Source organism: Scyliorhinus canicula, chromosome 1 (assembly GCF_902713615.1).
Source record: "Scyliorhinus canicula chromosome 1, sScyCan1.1, whole genome shotgun sequence".
NCBI classification, from domain to species: Eukaryota; Metazoa; Chordata; class Chondrichthyes; order Carcharhiniformes; family Scyliorhinidae; genus Scyliorhinus; species Scyliorhinus canicula.
In genome coordinates this window covers 207,195,868-207,214,854 of record NC_052146.1, presented here as the reverse complement: position 1 = coordinate 207,214,854, position 18,987 = coordinate 207,195,868, and the positions used below count along the sequence as shown (strand labels likewise).

Below are 18,987 nucleotides of genomic sequence, written 5' to 3'. Positions count from 1 at the left end.
GCGAAGGGACGGCCCAAGTTTGCGCATGAGCGAAACGACCAGCATGATCTCATGCATGCGGGAACCGGCCGGCTTATATCCGCGCATGCGCGAACCGGCCGGCTTATATCCGCGCATGAGCGGGGGTTCTCTTCTCTGCGCCGGCCCCCACGCAATATTGCGAAGCCCGACAGGGGCTTGGCTAGGAGGAAAGAAGTCCCCCTACGGAACAAGCCCGCCCACAGATCGGTAGGCCCCAATCGCGGGCCAGGCTACCCACCCCCCCCCCCCCCCCCCCGCGCACCCCGAGGACCGACCCCATATACTCACCTGCCAGGTCCCGCCGTGCGTGAGGTGAGTAATTCATGCCGGTGCAACTGTCCAAAACTGGACGGCCGCTCGGCCCATTGGGGCCTCGAGAATCGCCGGGGGGGGGAAGTGTTGTCAATGGCCCCCAACCGGCGTGGCGGGGATCCCACTGCCGCCCAAAAAATGGCGCCAGAGAATAGGGCAGTTGCCACCGGGGCGGCGGGGTGGAACTCCCACCACCACCCGAAAAACGGCACCGGAGAATAGGGCAGCCGCCATCGTGGCGGAATACGCGCCTCCTCTCGAGGATTCTCCCACCCGGCGGGGGGGGGGGGAAGTGGTCGGAGAATCCCGGCCTAAGTGTTGATGCCAGGACAGGATTTATGGATTTCCACGACAGCAAAACCGATACCGCACCAGGACCGATCCAGCGTCCGGTGAGGGGCTAGCACCAGCGCCACATGGAACACAATTGATTCCAATGAGAAATGGTGCGGGATTCACCGGGACCGTGATTGACACTCAGATGGCTGACAAGCTGCAGCTGCATATACACATTACAATCCCCAGATACACTCATCCCAGTCAACAAGCTGGCACTGGTTGTGCTGGATCTCGCCCATACAGCTGATGGGTCAGCTGGGGCCAGAGGGCACCTAGGGGTGTGGACTGGGGGGACACCCATATAACCTATGGCCCTAAGTTCACAGTGGGCAGTCAGTGGCATGCGCAACTGTATGGCTGCCTTTCCGGCTGCGGCAATGGTGTTCTGTGCCTGCCACTCCGACCTCACAGCCCACTTCCTGGCCATCTCCGCCACTCCCCTGGCAGAAGACCCCCCCCCCCCCCCCCCCCCCCCCCCGGCCTGCAGCACAATTGTCAGCAAACTATGCCGATGTTGGACACTTTACATACCCCCTCTCTCTCCTTCAGCAGCCATGGGGCCTGTTTCACGATTTTTAGGAGCAGAAGTGAACCTCGCCGTTGGGAATTTGCCCTGGTGGAGGCGGAGAATCCCGAAGGCCCCGGAGAATACCGGGTCGGGCCCGCTAATGATATGCAAATGGTGTTTACTGTACATGCGAGTGCAATGGATTGACAGCGCTGTCGAGGTACCTGAGAATTGCGATTTGACATGAAACCGTCGCCCGCCACGATTTCGGCGTCAAAACCGATTCTCTGCCCAGTTGCGTTTCCCGTTCCCATCGTCAGCCGACAGGGAATCCCGCCTTATATGTTTTGTAAAACAAAATAACAACATTGACTCTCATTGCCTCACAGGATACCTGGAATGCCCTCATTATTGTCAGGTTCACTTAGGCTCCAACATTCCATCCATCAGACAAACGGACGCAAAAGCCACTTTTGCCTCCTCCCCCCTGCAACTCATCCAATGGTCTAACACAAAGTCGTCCTACAAAGAACCAAGCATTCCTTTCACAGACCCTCACTGCTCAACATCAATGGGTGAAAAAGCTATTTGCCAGGCTGCAGTCAAAAATGGCATAGTGGTGGGAAGAAATAATAATTAGGGAGCTTAAATTGAAACAGAAGCTTACCAATCTGACACAGTGAAACACATTCACAGCAAACCTTTATGTGAATATAAATCTTTGTTCTTTCTCTTCCAGCATGTCTACATGATATAATTCATGTGGCTTTAGCAGAGATAGACGCAGGATGCTCTTTCCCCTGCTCTGACTGCTGAAATGCTTTTTGGTTGACAGCCACTGGGCTTTGGAGCCCATGAGGATTCCACCAATGTTTGCTTCACCTGTACAAGCTGATGCGCGATCAATAACTACTGATACGAGGATGTAGTCCGAATTGAAGGCTTTAATCAACAAGATGTTTCCACAGCAGCTCGAGTACAGAAAGAGGCCGGCTGCTGGGAAACACGGGTTCTTATACCCTGCCTCACTGGGCGGAGCTACCTTACATTCCGATCAATGAAATGCAAACACTTGGACCAATGAGCAGCGAGCCTTCTCCACCAATGGTAGCTCACACTCCCAGGTACCATAGTACCTCTAGTCATACTACCACACAAGTGCAGTCTCGGCCGTCCAGACAGGAGGCAATGTTTGAGGCATGGACAGGATATGGACAATGGGTGAGAGATGGAAGTGCCACATCTATGTCTATTTTCACCACCATTCTCTGAGCCCAGCCATACTTCTGTGCTGGCAATGATCTGGAGAATATTTTCCTGTAATGGAACATTAAATGGCCAATGAGAGCGTGGCATGGTGGCATAGTCGTTAGCACTGTTGCCTCGCAGAGCCAGGGACCCAGATTCAATTCCGACTCTGAGTGACAGTTTGTGTGGAGTTTGCACTTTCTCCCAGTGTCTATGTGGGTTTCCTCTCAGTGCTCAGGTTTCCTCCCACAATCCAATGATGTGCAGATGCACAAGACACAATGCAGTAACTGGCCAAGGTTCCTTAGCAGCACCTTGCAAACCCATGACCACTATCACCGAGAAGGACAAGAGCAGCAGATACCTGGGAACATCACCACCTTTAGGTTCCCCTCCAAGTCACTCACCACCCTGACTTGGAAATATATCGCCATTCCTTCACTGACGCTGGGGCAAAATCCTGGAAATCCCTCCCTTACAGCACAGTGGATGTACACACAGCTCAGGGACTTCAGCGGTTCAAGAAGGCAACTCACTACCATTTGAAGAGCAATCAGGGATCGGCAATAAATGCTGGCCTAACCAGCGACGCCAACATGTCATAAATGAATTTTAAAAAAAGATTAGGTGGATTGGCCATGCTAAAGTGCCCATTAATTGGGCAGCGCGGTGGCACAGTGGTTGGCACTGCTGCCTCACGGCGCCGAGGATCCGGGTTCGATCCCAGCCCCAGGTCACTGTCTGTGTGGAGTTTGCACATTCTCCCCATGTATGCATGGGTCTCACCCCCACAACCCAAAAAGATGTGCAGGATAGGTGGATTGGCCATGCCAAATTGCCCCTTAATTGGAAAAAAATTATTAATTTTTTACAAATTTAAAAGATTATAAATTGCCCATTAATGTCCAATAAAGGTTAAGTGGAGTTGCGCGGGGTGGGGAGGTGGGTGGTGGGTCTGGGTAGGGTGCTCTCCCAAGGGTTGGTGCAGACCTGATAGGCTGAATGGCCTCCTTCTGCACTGTAGGGATTCTGTAATTCTGTGAGGCTGTTGGTCATCCTATTTAACATAACATTGTGCGACTCATACTCGACGCAGACTCTTCCAATATCTGCATAGCTCAGTGTATTGCATGTTCTTTGTTGCTCCTGTAGGATTATCCTGTTCATCGAGGTGAGCAGAGCTGGAGGCATCATACACCCTCTGGCCAGGCTGCTCCACTGGTGTCCCTGTCTCCCATTATCTGCTCTTCCTCACGTGAATTGAAAACAGGTGAAAAGCAACTATCTCCCTGATGAGTTCCAGTGAGATTTTGAACTGGTACACGGTCCGCATGTGTTGAGTGATGATGCACCCTCAGGGAGAAGTGACCCCTCCCACCCTCGATGCCACCCCACTCCTCCCACAAAGAGCTGTCATCACCTTCATGAACCACCTCCTGTGAGACACTGAAAAGTCCTGTAAGAGATTGAAGTCATTAATTTGAACTATCAATGTAACAATATGTTAAGTCACCACTGTGCATATGATCATTCACTCAATGCTGATATCAAGTTAACATGAGTGATCATTGTAGGCCACAAAGCCGTCTGGTATTTAATTCTGTCCCCATCTCCAATAACCAAGCACAGCAAGACTTCACTGATGTCCAGCATCTCCTAATTTGCAAGATGGCTGAAGGGCCATCTCTGATTCTCTGTTGATCCCTCATGATCTGTACACGCTTCTCCTGTAAGAAGGAAAAGGAGAGACCAATGATTGAGAGTGATGGCAAGTATTGAATAGATGGAGAACACATGTCGTTGATGAGTAAGAGGCATGCCATTGCACGAGATGAGGGTGAGCGTTATGGTGGATGTACAGATGTAGATGGGAGGAGGTTCTGACACCAGAGAGGGATGGATGTACCTGGAAGGTAAATGGATGAGCCGGGTCGGCTTGAGAATGCAGAATGAGTGGATTGGGGTGATACGCACATCAGGGTGTTGTTGAATGTGCCACTGTGTCACCTTTCTTGCTCTGCTTGGATCATTAACTTTTGACATTAAACCCACGAGTGTGGCATCTCATCCCTGCTGCTGATCTCATGCACAACCAGCTGCCCAACTTCTTTTTGCTTTGTAGTTTTTTTCCTCCTACCGGGGAAGAGTATCTCCCTGCACACCCTTACAAAATGCCAGCCACACACCCAGACAAGCATCACTGAAATGAGGTGCAGCCTTTGATTGTCTGACTCCATTCCGCTCATTCCTTGTCTTGTGCCCCCCAACTCCAAACAACATCAAATTGCCCGATTGTAGTCTGTCTTCAAATACTGGAGTGGGAGTGGGTTTTCATCATGCCTTTTCACACCAATAGGTCAGGAATCCTGGGAATGATATGTAATGCAGTCTTTGGACTAAAAAGCCAGTGACAGAAACAATACACTTACTTGCTTCTAGTGGGTCGCAAGCTTATTATTCATTTGATTGTTGCAATCATACCTGTGACCCTATATTGTAAAGTCCTTTATCAGATAAGCAAGAACGATAACTTAGGGCAGCACAGCGGCACAGTGGTTAGCATTACAGATTCAGGTGCTGACGTCCCAGGTTCGATCCCGGCTCTGGGTCACTGTCTGTGTGGAGTTTGCACATTCTCCCCGTGTTCGCGTGGGTTTCGCCCCCACAACCCAAGATGTGCAGGCTAGGTGATTGGCCACGTTAAATTACCCCTTAATTGGAAAAAATGAATTGGGTGCGCTAAATTTTTTTTTAAAGCAAAAACGATAACTCAATCATATCGTGAAGGTGTATTTTTTCTCATTTAATTTTCTGGCAATTTTCCATCAAAAAGTGCTGAAACAAAGCCATTAATTACACTGATATAATTTAATCAATTAAAATTACTCAATTTCTATTAACAAACTCATAAATATACCAACGGTAACCTTTTAACAGTATATTTAAAAATATTCAACACAGACATCTTGGGCTGGATTCTCCAATCCCCTAGCCGTGTGTTTCTCAGTGGCAAGCCGCACGCTGGCAGCGGGATTCTCGGTTCCCACCGCTTGTCAATGGGATTTCCCTTGTAGCCCCCCCATTGGCGGGGATATGCTGCCGGTGGGAACTGAGAATCCTGACGATGGAGAATTCCAGTGCTTATCTTTCACTGTTATGTGTGTTCATCAGCCACTCTATCCCATTCTCTCCAGCCTAGCGTCTTGATAGGAGCTAATGTTCTATGTTGTAATCAGGATATCACCACTGATGTTATCAATGTTATCTCATTTCACAGCTGACCTTTCAAGAAGGGTCTTCATTCAGGTGCATCGTGCCATCAAAGCTCAGTTACAACAGGAAACTTGAGTATGGAAGTCACTCAGACACACCCAGCTTCCAGCACTTGGAATAATTTCTTTTTTGTAAAATATTTTTTATTCTCCTTTTTCACATTTTCTTCAAAGTTTACACCCACCAACAAACAGTAAACGGAAACAAATACAATGTCAAACCCCTCATTAACAACAATCCCATCTTCCCACCAGCCCCCAAACAACAGCCCTCATCACAACATAAACATCAAATAAAAAACCAAAAAGGAATCAGGAATCGCCTATAGTCAACATTAATAAATATAGTCCACCTCCCCAACCACCCCCCCCCCCGCTAATTTTCAAGGCAATCCAATCCCTGAAAGTGTATAATGAATGGCACCCATGAATTGTAGAACCCCAGCCCCCACCCCCCTCCCAGACTCCTCTCCTCCACTTCCTCTCGAAAACCATTGACCCAGTATCGATCCCCTCCCCCAACTTATCACCCCTCCTAGGCTCATTGAAACTTCTTCTACCAGGCGCTGATGGCCGCAGCCCCTCCCCCCAGCACACTCCCGTTCACTGGCCAGCTTAAATTAGCCAGTGTGGAGGCACCTGCCCAGGCCTCACTCCCCTCCAATCCCCTCCCCACTGCCCGGTCCCAGGTAAACAAAGAAACCCCCTTTAACACACAACCCCAGTGTAAACACACAAACCCCAAAGAACCATCATTACAAAGGAAAATCCCAACTCTTACCTTGTCCAAATAGACAACGTCGATTCATGAAGCACATATACTGACATGCAGTGAAATAAATAAAGCTACATACACTCCTACAAACCCCCTACCCTCAGTACGAGACCAATCCTCAGTCCCATATCTCAATTCTGCCCCAGTCCTTCTGCCTTCACAAACACCTCCGCCGCTTCCACGGTCTCAAAATAAAAGTCTTTGGATTTGTAGGTCACCCTCAATTTAGCTGGGTACACTATGCCAGACCGCACCCTGTTGTTATACAGTGCCGTCTTCACTCGGCCAAAGGCCACCCGCCTCCTTGCCAACTCCACATAAAGTCCTGGTATATACGTATACTAGCTCCAGCCCACTGCACCTCCTGCTTCTGCTTTGCCCAACACAGAGCCTTCCCCTTCACGCAATAACGGAAACAAGTAGTCACTGCTCTTGGCGGCTCATTTGCCTTTAGTATAGGCTTCCACGTCCTATGAGCCCGATCCAGTTTGTACTGAGAGGGATCTTCCCCCTCCCCCAACAGCTCCGCCAACATCTTGGCAAAATATTCCGTAGGCCTCGGGCCCTCCACCCCTTCAGGCAGACCCACGATCCTCAGATTTTGCCGCCTAGATCTGTTTTCTAAGTCCTCCATTTTGACTTGCATTCCCTTGTTGGCCTCCACCACCCTCCGCAGCTCCTTACCCATTGAGGTGAGTTGATCTATGTTGCGACAATGTCTCTTCCACTTCCTTCAGTGTCTCACCCTGCTCCCGCACCTCGGCCGATGATCTCGATACTGCCGCCCTCACCAGGGCAATCGCCTCCTCCACCAGCACCTTCAATACTGCCACCATTTCCTTCCACATCACCTCCATGTGCTTTGTGAACTGGTTTTCAAATTCCACGACCATCACCTCGGTCATCTTTTCTGCCCTGGGCAGTGTGGCCTCACCTGGCGACCCAGCCTCCACCTTCCTTCCAGTTCCTGAGCCGACCCTTCCACTCGACGGTGAACCTTCATTCAGCCCCCTTCTTCACGGCCGTTTTCCTTTGGGTTTTGGACATCTTTCTTCCTTATGTCTTCCTGCACTTATTTAACCAAAGATTGCCCTGGGCACCGGGCATTAAATTCTAAAAAATCAAGCCTCGAGCAGGAGCCATCCAATGTGCAACCTCCTCCTGCACGCCGCCATCGGAAGTCTCCAGTGCTCGGAATTATAATCACAAAGTCACCTCTTCATTATCCCCCCACTAACATCAAGCAGCCAATTTGGATTATGAAATGTTATATATAAGAGAGAATTCTAACACCCCTCTCCAAATACATTTGTGTGTTTGGGTCCGATAGAATGTTAGAAAATTAAAAATCAAAATACCTGCCCACTTCCAGTTTTAGCAGAGGTACGAGTGGCGGTGGGAAGGCAATCGAAGCAACCCAATCCTGGGAGATGGACTGGCAATTGAAATATTATGAAACTGCATGGTTTGTATTTTAAATTTACCTCTTAACTGGTCAAGCTTTCTGCACCTCTGAAAACCCAAAGGCTAATGGGAGGTAAAAGTTTTAGAATCCAGTTTTCCTGCTTCATCACCACGCAATCAGATACTGCCTGATTAGCCCTTCCCCCACTATCGCCTCCCTGCACCTAATCCTTCCATTCTTTTCCACAAGAAGCCGGAATCTTCCCAACTCTGGCCTCTAATGTTGCCTTGACTCCACATCTTGGGCTCGACTTATGCATTGCGTTTAATCGAGGGTGCGACAAGGCCGTTGCACTCATGGGAGAGACCAAAAATGAGAACCGCGTCGGGCGCCGATCGGTTTGCGATCTAACCGGCCCACTCCCTTTGGCGAAATCAGGAACCCGCTGTAGCGCGGCGAGAAATCAATAATCACCACGTAACGACAATCTCCGACACATAACTGCGTGAGAGCATTTCTTTCTTTGTCATCCCAGGATGGGCACAGTATAACTCTTGCGATAATAGCTGTCCAGTGGGAGTCCCTTGCTCTCCATAATAATACGCCGTCTTCACAACTTGCCTTTCTGATCTGAAAGTGTGGTAACTGCTCAGGCCTGTTATCATGATGCCAGCCATGGAAGACCATGTGTTTGACTAGAGATAAGATGGAGACTTTTTGGGTCCAAAACCTGACCCGTCGTGCAGACTGGCAACATATTGAGAAAGTTTAAAGTAAGAACGATTTTCTGTGTTACTGGTGGAGGTTTGTATACTTTCGGGTAGGGGAAAGGGGGCTTAAAGCATCCGTATTTGAAATGTGTGTGTCTAGCCTATGTTGAAATTCATAATCATAGGCTGTCAACAATAGAGCCTAGCGTTGGAGCCTCGCTGAAGCCATGGTGGGAATGACCTTCTGCTCCCTAAATAAGCCCAACAGGCGTTTGTAGTCAGTAACGACTATGAAACCTCATGCATAGATGTATTGATGGAACTTTTTCACTCCACAGATTATGGCTGGTCCCTCTTTTTCGATTTGCGAGTAAACTTGTTCAGCATTGGTCAGAGTCCTCGAGGTGTAGGCAATAAGCCTTCCCGCACCATCTCCAATCTTGTGTGCTATTCCACTCCGATTCTATAGAGAAAGGCGTCACATATAAGAATGATCTCTTCCGAAAAAGGATTTCAATTCTGACATATTTTTGGGGCCAGTACTACTTCTTTCATTGTTTTTATCGGCTCCTCCATAGTGTGCAGCCCTAAAGCCTAAGTACGTTATTTTTATGGGTGGCATGGTAGCATAGTGGCTAGCACTGTGGCTTCACAGCACCAGGGTCCCAAGTTCGATTCCCTGCTGGGTCACTGTCTGTGTGGAGTCTGCACGTTCTCCCCGTGTCTGCATGGTTTTCTCCGGGTGCTCCGGTTTTCTCCCACAGTCCAAAGATATGCAGGTTAGGTGGATTGGCTACGCTAAATTGTCCTTAGTGTCCAAAAAACGGTTAGATGGGGTTATTGGGTTCGGGGAATATGGTGGAAGTGAGGGCTTAAGTGGGTCGGTGCAGACTCGATGGGCCAAATGGCCTCCTTCTGCACTGTATGTTCTATGCTCATGAGCTTGGAAAGTACATTTTACTCTTTTCAACCTTATTCCGGCCTTCTTAAATCTTTTTAAAACATCTTTGAGATTTGCTGCAGAGGAAAGGGTTCCGCAAGAGATCTGCTCTCCCGATTTCTGCAGCAGGAGGAAGGCACTTCGATTCACGCACATTGTCAAATGTTGTATTTGAAAGACTGGCGACCACCAATTAGATTATCAAATAAGCGGTTTATTGAGGCAAATAATTATTTACAGAGATTGACATAAAGGCTACCGTACTCCACAACTCTAATCTCCTAACGGTAAAACCCACACTCAGCCCCAGGATCCGCACCCTCCAGCCCGATTGGCCCTCTGGGTCACATGGCCCTCCGCGACCTCACCCCCTTACAGGGGCACGCTACCACAAGGGCTAATCTTCCTGCCAGCCAGCTGGCCAACCTTTCAATCTGAGGTTTAGAAATAGCAACATAAATGGGCATCAGCAGCAGCAGGACCTGCAGGAAAAGAGTTCCTTTCACATACCTGGGTTACAAAGCCCACGCTGCCCTCTATCCACCTGCTGCCTCTCAGCCTAAGAGTTAATGTCCAGCCCACAGAAATCAAAACTCACTCCATTGAGCCACCGAACATTAACAGTATAAAACTACAATCATAGAATCCCGACAGTGCAAAAGGAAACCATTCGGCCCATCACGCCCGCACCGATCTTGTGAAAAAGCACCCTATACCCCCACCCAACCAGCCCTATCCTCTGTAACTTAAGCTGCACATCTCGGGATACTAAGGGGCAATTTAGCATGGCCAATCCATCTAATCTGCCCATCTTTAGACTGTGGGAGGAAACTGGAGCACCCGGAGGAAACCCACATAGACTCGGGGAGAACGTGCAAACTCCACACAGTCATCCAAGGTAGGAATTGAACCCGAGTCCCTGACGCTGTCAAGCAGCAGTGCTACCCACTGTGCCACCGTGGCACCCATTGTGATAGTTGAGGCAGCAAAGTCCAGTGGGAAAATGCTGGCGTGATCATTGAGAATTGAAAATGCTGTCACCAAGAACACTGTGACAATGGCTTGAGGTTTGTGTGTCACATAACATTTTTAAACACACAGACATTCTTAGTTCTGAATGGAGGTTCTGGGATCCATCCAGTTAAATATCTTTTATTTCCGAGCTCCCTTTCATCAACGTTTGTCTCCGAGACCTTAAAACTTGTTTTCAGTCATTTAAAAGAGTGAAACCTCTTGCTTTGCCCCAAGAGTCTATTTCTTTCCAACAACCATTCTTTAATGGTAACGTTACCATTCCACTCATAGAATGCCTACAGTGCAGAAGGAGGCCATTCAACCCATCGAGTCTGAACCAACACTCTAAAAGAGACCCCATGCCCCTCACCCTATCCCCATAACCCCAGTATCCCTACCTAACCTTTTGGACACTAGGGGCAATTTAGCATGGCCAATGCATCTAATCTGCACATCTTTGGACTGTGGGAGGAAACCAGAGCAACGGAGAAAACCCACGCAGACACGGGAAGAATGTGCAAACTCCACACAGTCACCCAATGTCAGAATCAAACCTGGGTCCCTGGCGCTGTGAGGCAACTGTGCTAACCACTGTGCCACCTTGCTGCCCACCCTACATGTCACCAACAGTATTTTCCTGGTTGACCCTGGCATTTGGGACATACAAGATTCCTCCGTCAATGTTCCAGCTCCAAATTCCTGAGTCTAGAACTTTGATTTGTAACTGAGTCCTCCCCAGACATTTCTGGAGGATAACAAACACAGGCGAGGCAGCAGTGCATGAAAAAAAATAACGCACCAATGTAGAAAAACACGATGAAAACAAAAATATAGGAAAACATCCAACACAATAACCAATAACCTCTTCCTTTACACTTAGATCAAGCCATGTCGATACCCCCCCCCCCCCCCTCGCCCCCCAGCCACGTGGAAGGATTTCATTGACGTAATTCCGTGATGATCAGTACGTGGATACTCATGGAAGTTTTACAATTATCAAATAAAAAGCTAAATAGCTCAGAATAACACATCAGACGCTAAAGCAGGGCAGAGCGACAATGGGAAACGCCTTGAACGTGTTGCATTGCTTACAACATGGAGAAATAAACCCCGCAATCTTCAACGCAATTGAACTGGATAAACACTGGGTAATTGAACAGACTCCAGTTATGGAAATGATCACAACGTGTTCCAAACTGGCAACTGATTTACTGCCTGCCCTTCGTTGGAAAATCTCCCAGTTCCTTCCCTTGCAAAGTAGACCTTGGGCGTGTCTTTAGTAAACTAACAAGCTCCAAGGAACGGGGTTTCTTAGTAATACAGTGGGTACACGTTGCTGGAAAGGGCTGGATTGTGAGCGCTCAGTACAGAGCAGCGCTGTCCAGGGTGCTGAAACCTCCCGGCGGTGGCAACTGCCCTCGGGGGAGATTAAACCCCACATAACAACCCAGGGAAGGACTCGGTGAACTCGCCAGAAGTCCCCTTGTACACGACACGTGCAAATAAGAAAACTGTAGAATTTAAGTAGCTGGAAATTTAGCTAAAACATAGCCAAACGCACACACACACACCCACACACCTGCCAGGCGCTTGCTGGCCAGGGACTTTCTGTGGAACTACTGCACAGTTTCAATATTCTCACCTGGTCTTGAAGACGGAAGAATAAAACAAAAGGTGTGGACGGCAACTCCCAACTTCTGCCTGCTTGGCTGGGTGTGTGAGAACTGCAGGAGAGAGAGGGTATCCGCTGCCGCTGCTTTGCTGGCGATGTCTCTTTGCTGAGTGTGTGGCTGTAACAAGTGCTCGCCTCACCTCCCTCCCTCCTCTCTCTCTCTCTCTTTCTTCAATGGCAACAGCTCTGGTCCACATCGAGCATGTCCGCCTTTGACGTCAGCGCCTTATATAGACCTCGCTGAGGGACCAATATCAGACACTGGCTTTGAGTCATCAACAGCTGCTCCCAGGGTTTCTGTCTCTCTCCCCTTTGCACAGTTGTTCCAGAGTGCCCGTTGGCACGGCTGTGTCAGTCCCTCGCGGGGACGGGAGCACCTTCACTTTTTAGGGCTGCTCCCCAATTTCTTCAGGTCAACAAGGAATGGGCAATAAACCCTAACCCTAGACAGCCACGCCCATTTATCCATGCAAATAAAAAACTGAAATGCATCTTTGAAATGCGTTTTCATATTCCTTGTTGAGCGTGTGATATCAATGCAGTTTGCCTAATCTACTGAGACAATATAGTCGAGTTCGCCCAAATGCATTCAACTTCTTATCAAGTTAGTGTAGAGGAATCCGGCAACATTACTCACCATCAGAATGGACTCGATGGGAATACCCCTACCGCCATCTACTTAACTGGAAAAAAAACATTTGGACCTTACGAATAGATTGCATTTAATTCAGCCAATGTGCCCAGAATTTCGGGTATATTGCTGCAACGCACGGATTATTGACTGCACATTATTTTAACACTTTTTTTGAAGTGTTAGTTTTGCTTTCCTGTCCCGCTTTTGTTTTGGTGGTGGGGGGGGGGGGGGGGGAATTCTGTGTTTATGGGAATGCAATTGAAATACAGTTTGCAAACTTACCAGCAATGCTGGCGGCAACAGTCAAGGAAGGGCTTTAATATCCCAGGCAATGCTCCAAACACAAATACAGAATCAATTAGAAAATAAATACAAAACATGCTGGAAATGCTCAGCGGGTCAGGTGGCATCTGTGAAGCGAGAGAGGGAACATTCCAAGTCGGTGACCTTTCACAAACATGGCATGTTAACTCTGTTTCTCTCTCCACAGATGCCCTGCATTCTCTCCCCTTTTGAAAAAAAACTAAAATCACATTTTCAGCAGCCGCTGTGTTTTGCTTCCACACGCTAATCTTTTCGACCATCTGCTCCAAAACGATTTGAATGTATCAGGGACCTGATGGGTATCTACATGGTTAATAACAGGATGTGGGGGGGGGGGGGGAGAATCCGCCCTCCTTCACTACACATTTAACAATCCCAACAGGCAGAATGGGATATGAGGTTACCTAACAACAAAACCAAATCAAATGGGTTTATTCTGCGTGTTATTGCCGCTTTATTAAATGGAATGTTGTAATTGGGGATTGTGAAATCCCCTTTGATGTTGAGCGCTCCTGGCCAGGTAAACCCGACCTCATGCATAGTTGAGGGCTCACCAGTAAGGATAGTGCGAGCCCCGTTAGGAACTGGTGTCCTCCACACACTTCTCAGGAAATGACGCAGATGCTCCATTTGTGGGACTGAACACGCCTTGGACAGATCGGCAGTTTTTCCATTCTGAGCATTTCGAAATTTAAAAAACAGAGAGAGCGAGCCCTGGTTTTACCTCCTGTCCACCACCCTTCATACACAACAGCATAGCGTCTCTGTCAAAACCCATTTCCTCTCTGCAAGCGAGACTTGCTGGAAATCCCCCATTTTCAGCATCATCTGCGTTTGCACATCAATGGGGTTGCACTGTGAAAAGTATAATTATGCAAACATGGGCATAAAGAAGAAACAATTTGGAAATGATTATTCACAGGGCTGGTGGACAGATACTGCTAAGGCAACTGACTTCAAATTAAAGGCAGACTTGTATTAAATATTCCAGCTTCTGAAACGAGCACTTTGAAAGATACCAGCTCACACACCATGTTGGAAGGAGCTTTATTGTATAGTATTGTTATTATGTTCAATACCAGAAATAAATGTGCAAATACTGCAGTAACCTTCAGCTTACTGGCATTCTAAGCAATGCCTTTACACAATTAAATCTAAAAACAATTCTTAATAAAAACTATCTACTTTCCTACTTTCCATTTTGTTTTTCCATCTTCCCCGTTCTCTTCACCTCTGAATTTCTTTTTTTAACGTTTATTTGTAACTTTCCTTTTTTTATCCTTGAAATTCAACCACAATTTCATTCTCGGCTGCCCCGATCCCACAGTCAGTTCAAATAATTGTTTTGACTATTAGAATTGACCTTGTGAATTAATCTGACAGAGAGATTGCATTTGGAAATAAGCATTTAGAAATGCTGAAATTATTAAAAGATTAGTTGAAAAATACTGGAAAGTTATTTAAAATGTTGTATGGTTGCTGAGGTGGATGGAGCAGGAGTGACCAGCAATTACTATAAAAGCACTGTATATATCAGCTTACCTGGATACTTACCTGAATCTGAGAGAAGGAAGATAACTGCCAAACAGTAACAACCCCTGTTCCTGTACTGGTTTAAACAAATTAAACTGGTTTTATTATTTTAAAAGTTCATTCATTCATTGGTTTATGGTGTTGGCAAGGCATAGGTACACAGCTACAGACATAGGAATAGCTTCTTCCCCACAGCTACAAGACTCCTCAATGACTCCCCCTCGGACTGATCTGTTCCCTGTAAGGACACTATTCACGATGTTCTATGCTGCTCTTGCTCATGTATTTGCTTTGTTTGGCTCCTTGTTCCGCACTGTAACCGATCACTGTTTGTAGGTGTATAATTTGTCAATGCTCTCTATTGATTATTCTTTTTGTCTACTATGTATGTACTGTCCACTTCTGATCTTTTGGTGAAGGGAATGTCATTGATGAAGCAATTGAAGATGGTTGGGTCTAGGACATTGCCTTGAGGGACTCCTGCAGCGATGTTCTGGAGTTGAGATAATTGGCCAGCCACAATCACCTTCAATTGTGCTAGGTATGACTGTGAAACACCATTGACCTGAAATGTTAACTCTGTTTCTCTCCCCATGGATACTGAGAATATCTAACACTTTCTATTTTTATTTCAGATTTCCAGCATCTGCAGTATTTTGCTTATGATCTAAGAAGCAAATTAAACTATTGTCTGAAGCACCACCTGGTGGCCAGAGCTTGAAACTGTTTTTGGACTTACGTTCTCTGAAGATTTTCAGTAACACCGATCAATGTGTCACTTTCCCAGCACCATTTACGGCACTGGCCATCTTGGGGGAGGCACGGGGCCCAGGGTGGGCAGACAATTGGGCTCATTAAGAGCCATGTTAACAATAAGTAAGGGGATGACTGTGATTTTCCAGTTGGCCTCCAGTTTCCCTCCGGGACAGGGGTAGGGGTGGAGGGTTTGGGCATTGCAGATAAATGTCTAAGCCGGGCAGCTGGCAGCAGGCCAGGATTTCAGCACTCCAGATAGGCATACAGCCACCCCCCCCCCCCCCTCCCCCACCCCCTCTTTACTGCAACCAGTTCTTGTCCTCTCAAGCTGGAAGGCCTCTGATTGGCCCTTCAGCTTTGAGGAATCACCCACCCCCTTGCCTGGACAGTCAGTTTTTGTGCAATTAAGGGACTTCCCAGTCAAAGTCGCAACATGACTATTTCCCCCTAATGGGGAGCTTTGGACCTGGAGTCAGTCCTTTTTAAAATAAATTTAGAGTACCCAGTTATTTTTTAAGGAGCAATTTAGTGTCGTCAATCCACCTACCCTGCACATCCTTTTGGGTTGTGTGGATGAAACCCACACAGTCACTGGGAGAATGTGCAAACCCCACATGGAGTGACCCGGGACCAGGATCAAACCCGGGTCTTCAGTGCAGACCTGGAGCCAGTCCTGACTCCTGTTTCCAGCTCCCAAAGCTAAAATTCAGACCCGGGGCTAATGTCTCATTAAGATTGGGAAATCCTATTGAAATAGTCCAGCTTTTAAAAAAAAAATAGATGACACACAAACATGACATGTAGATGTGACACACACTGCTTTTCAAAATATTAATTTATGAGTCGTGGGCGTTGCTGGCTAGGACAGAATTTATTGCACATCCATAATTACACTTGGGAAGGCGGTGGTGACCCATCTCCTTGAACTGCTGCAGTCCATGTGGTTAGCGACACCCACAGCGCTGTTAGGGAGGGAGTTCCAGGTTTTTGACCCAGCCACAGTGAAGAAAGGGTGATATATTTCCAAGTCAGGATGCTGTGTGGGTGGGAGTGGAACTTGCAACTGGTGGTGTTTCCATGCTCCTGCTGCTTCTAGCTGGTCGAGGTTGCAGGTTTGGAAGGTGTTGACAAAGCAATCTTGGCAAGTTGCTGCTGTGTGTCTTGTAATTGATACACACTGCAGCCACAGCGCACCACCATTGTTTGAGGAAGTGAACATTTACGGTGTTGAACGAGGTGTTGAACAAGCAAGTTTCTTTGTCCTGGAAGCTGTTGAGTTTCTTGAGTATCATTGTGCTGCAATCATCCAGGCAAATGAGGAGTATTCCATAACACTGTGCCTTTCAGATGAACAGGTTTGGGAGGGACAAGAGGTGAGTTGCTCGCTGCAGAATTCCCAGCCTCGAATGCACTCTTATATCCACAGCATTCATATGATTGATTGAGTTAGATTTCTGGTCAATGGTAACTCCCCGGATGTTGATAGTAGGGAATTCTGCTATGCTAATGCCATTGAATGTTAAGAGGAGATGGTTAGACTCCCTCTTAATGGAAATGGTCATTGCCTAGCACTTGTGGGACATGACTGTAACTTACCACTTCTCAGCACATGCCTGAAAGTTGTCCAGGTCTTGCTGCATATTGGCACAGGCTTCTTCAGTATCTGTTGAGTTGTGAATGCTACTGAACACTGTGTAATCATCAGTGAACTTCCTTCTTCTAACCTTATGATAAAAGCAAGGTTATTGCTGAAGCAGCTGAAGGTGGTTGGGCCTTGGACATTATTCTGAAGAACTTCGGTAGCAATGTCCTTCCTGGAGTGGGATAATTTGCCTCCAATAACCATGATTATCTTCCTTGGTGCTAGGTATGAATCCAGTCAGTGAGGAGCATTCCCTGATTCCCGTTGACTTTAATTTTACTGGGGACTTTGATGCCACACTCAATCAAATGCAGCCTTGATGTCAAGCTCAATCGCCTCTTGAGCTCAGCTGTTTTGTCCATGGTTACACCAAGGCTGCACCACTTTGTCATTCATCGAGAGTAACAGTAATTAAGCTTTTGTGGACAAGACACATTTGGACAATTTTTTACTGTATCAGGGTAATAGCAGTGTTGTAGCTACACTGGAACGGCTTGGCTAGAACAGGTTCCAGAGTGCATGTCCTCAGTAATACAGCCAGAATATTGTCAGGGTGCGTATCCATTGCACTCAACTATTTCTTCATATCACGTGGAGCGACTCAAATTGACTAAGGACTGGCATTTGTTTTATTTATTTATTTATTTATTTTCTATAAATTTTGAGTACCCAATTCATCTTTCCAAATTAAAGAGCAATTTAACGTGGCCAATCCACCTACCCGGCACATCTTTGGGTTGTGGGGGCAAAACCTACGCAAACACAGGGAGAATGTGCAAACTCCACATGGACAATGACCCAGAGCCGGGATCGAACCTGGGACCTTGGCACCATGAGGCTGCAGTGCTACCCCCTGCACCACCGTGCTGCCCCTAGGACTGGCATTTGTGATAGTGAGGACATTAGGAGAGGACTGTGATGGAGCATCTACTCGGCATTTCTGGATTAAGATGGTTGCTGTGACGAATGTAGGAATTTCAGATATATTGTATTATATGTATTTGGTGCAGTAAGGGTTACAAATCTGTGTTAGTATGTGCATGTGACTGCTGCAGCAATGCTTTAAATATTCCTTGTTTGAAAGACAGACAGGCCATTAGGCTACAGCAGTGAAATTAAAGCATCATAATAATTGAAATCATCATTCATTCCAATCACGCATATTGTTTACCTGAAGTTGGGCCAATGGAATTTTGTTTATATAAAGAAGGCTCCGTGGGGAGTAGGTAATTAGTGGCATTGTGTTTAGCCACACTATAATGATGTAATTAATGGGAGGGGCCAGGGGTCGAAGCAATCGGGTACTGAGTTTCTGAAAAAAGCAGTTTAGATTGGGGATGTGAACAGACAAGCAGCTTTATGCCAAATGCTGAGAAGTTAAACGGCAGTTTGACACAGGCAAAATCTGTAAGGTGGTTCCTGAAGGACCTTTCTTTCTCAAAGCTGTTTACCAAAGCATCTCAATAAAGCAAGTATTCTTGGGTCTGCTACCTGCATTTAAAAACATATTTTGACCTGAGATGTGTTTGGCTTGAGTGGATATAAAAGATAGCAGTTAGGATTTGGTGTTTCATTTTATTGTTAAGAATTGTTTAACGGGTAATTGTAAGCTATTTTCTTGTATGGTGTTAAAGTTATTTTAATCCTGTGTTAGTAATAACATTTGTTTTAATATACCATATCCTTTTTTGTGCGTGGAATCACTCCTGGAGTGAAATATCCTTTCCTCGCAGTCTTGCAAAACTAAATAAATTATTGGGGTTTCTGCCTGATATCCTAGAAATTGTTGAGGTCTAGTCCAGGATTGTAATAGTTGAAAACACCAGCCCCATGCTAGATGTCTAGCATGCGTGTGGCCCTGTATCATATCTTCACCAGGTTT

General features: G+C 46.9%; 1 protein-coding gene across 2 annotated transcripts in view; it reads right to left on the bottom strand.

Annotated features, from left to right (window-relative positions):
• Positions 1–12,431, bottom strand: part of snap25a (synaptosome associated protein 25a) — a 186,438-nt gene extending 174,007 nt beyond the window's left edge. Inside the window, exon 1 of one of the 2 annotated variants that reach the window (XM_038806670.1) lies at positions 12,187–12,431. The gene's annotated coding sequence lies outside the window, so the exon portion shown is untranslated. The remainder of the gene's footprint in view (positions 1–12,186) is intronic. The other variant, XM_038806662.1, reaches the window with a different exon arrangement.
• Positions 12,432–18,987: the final 6,556 nt, after the last annotated feature.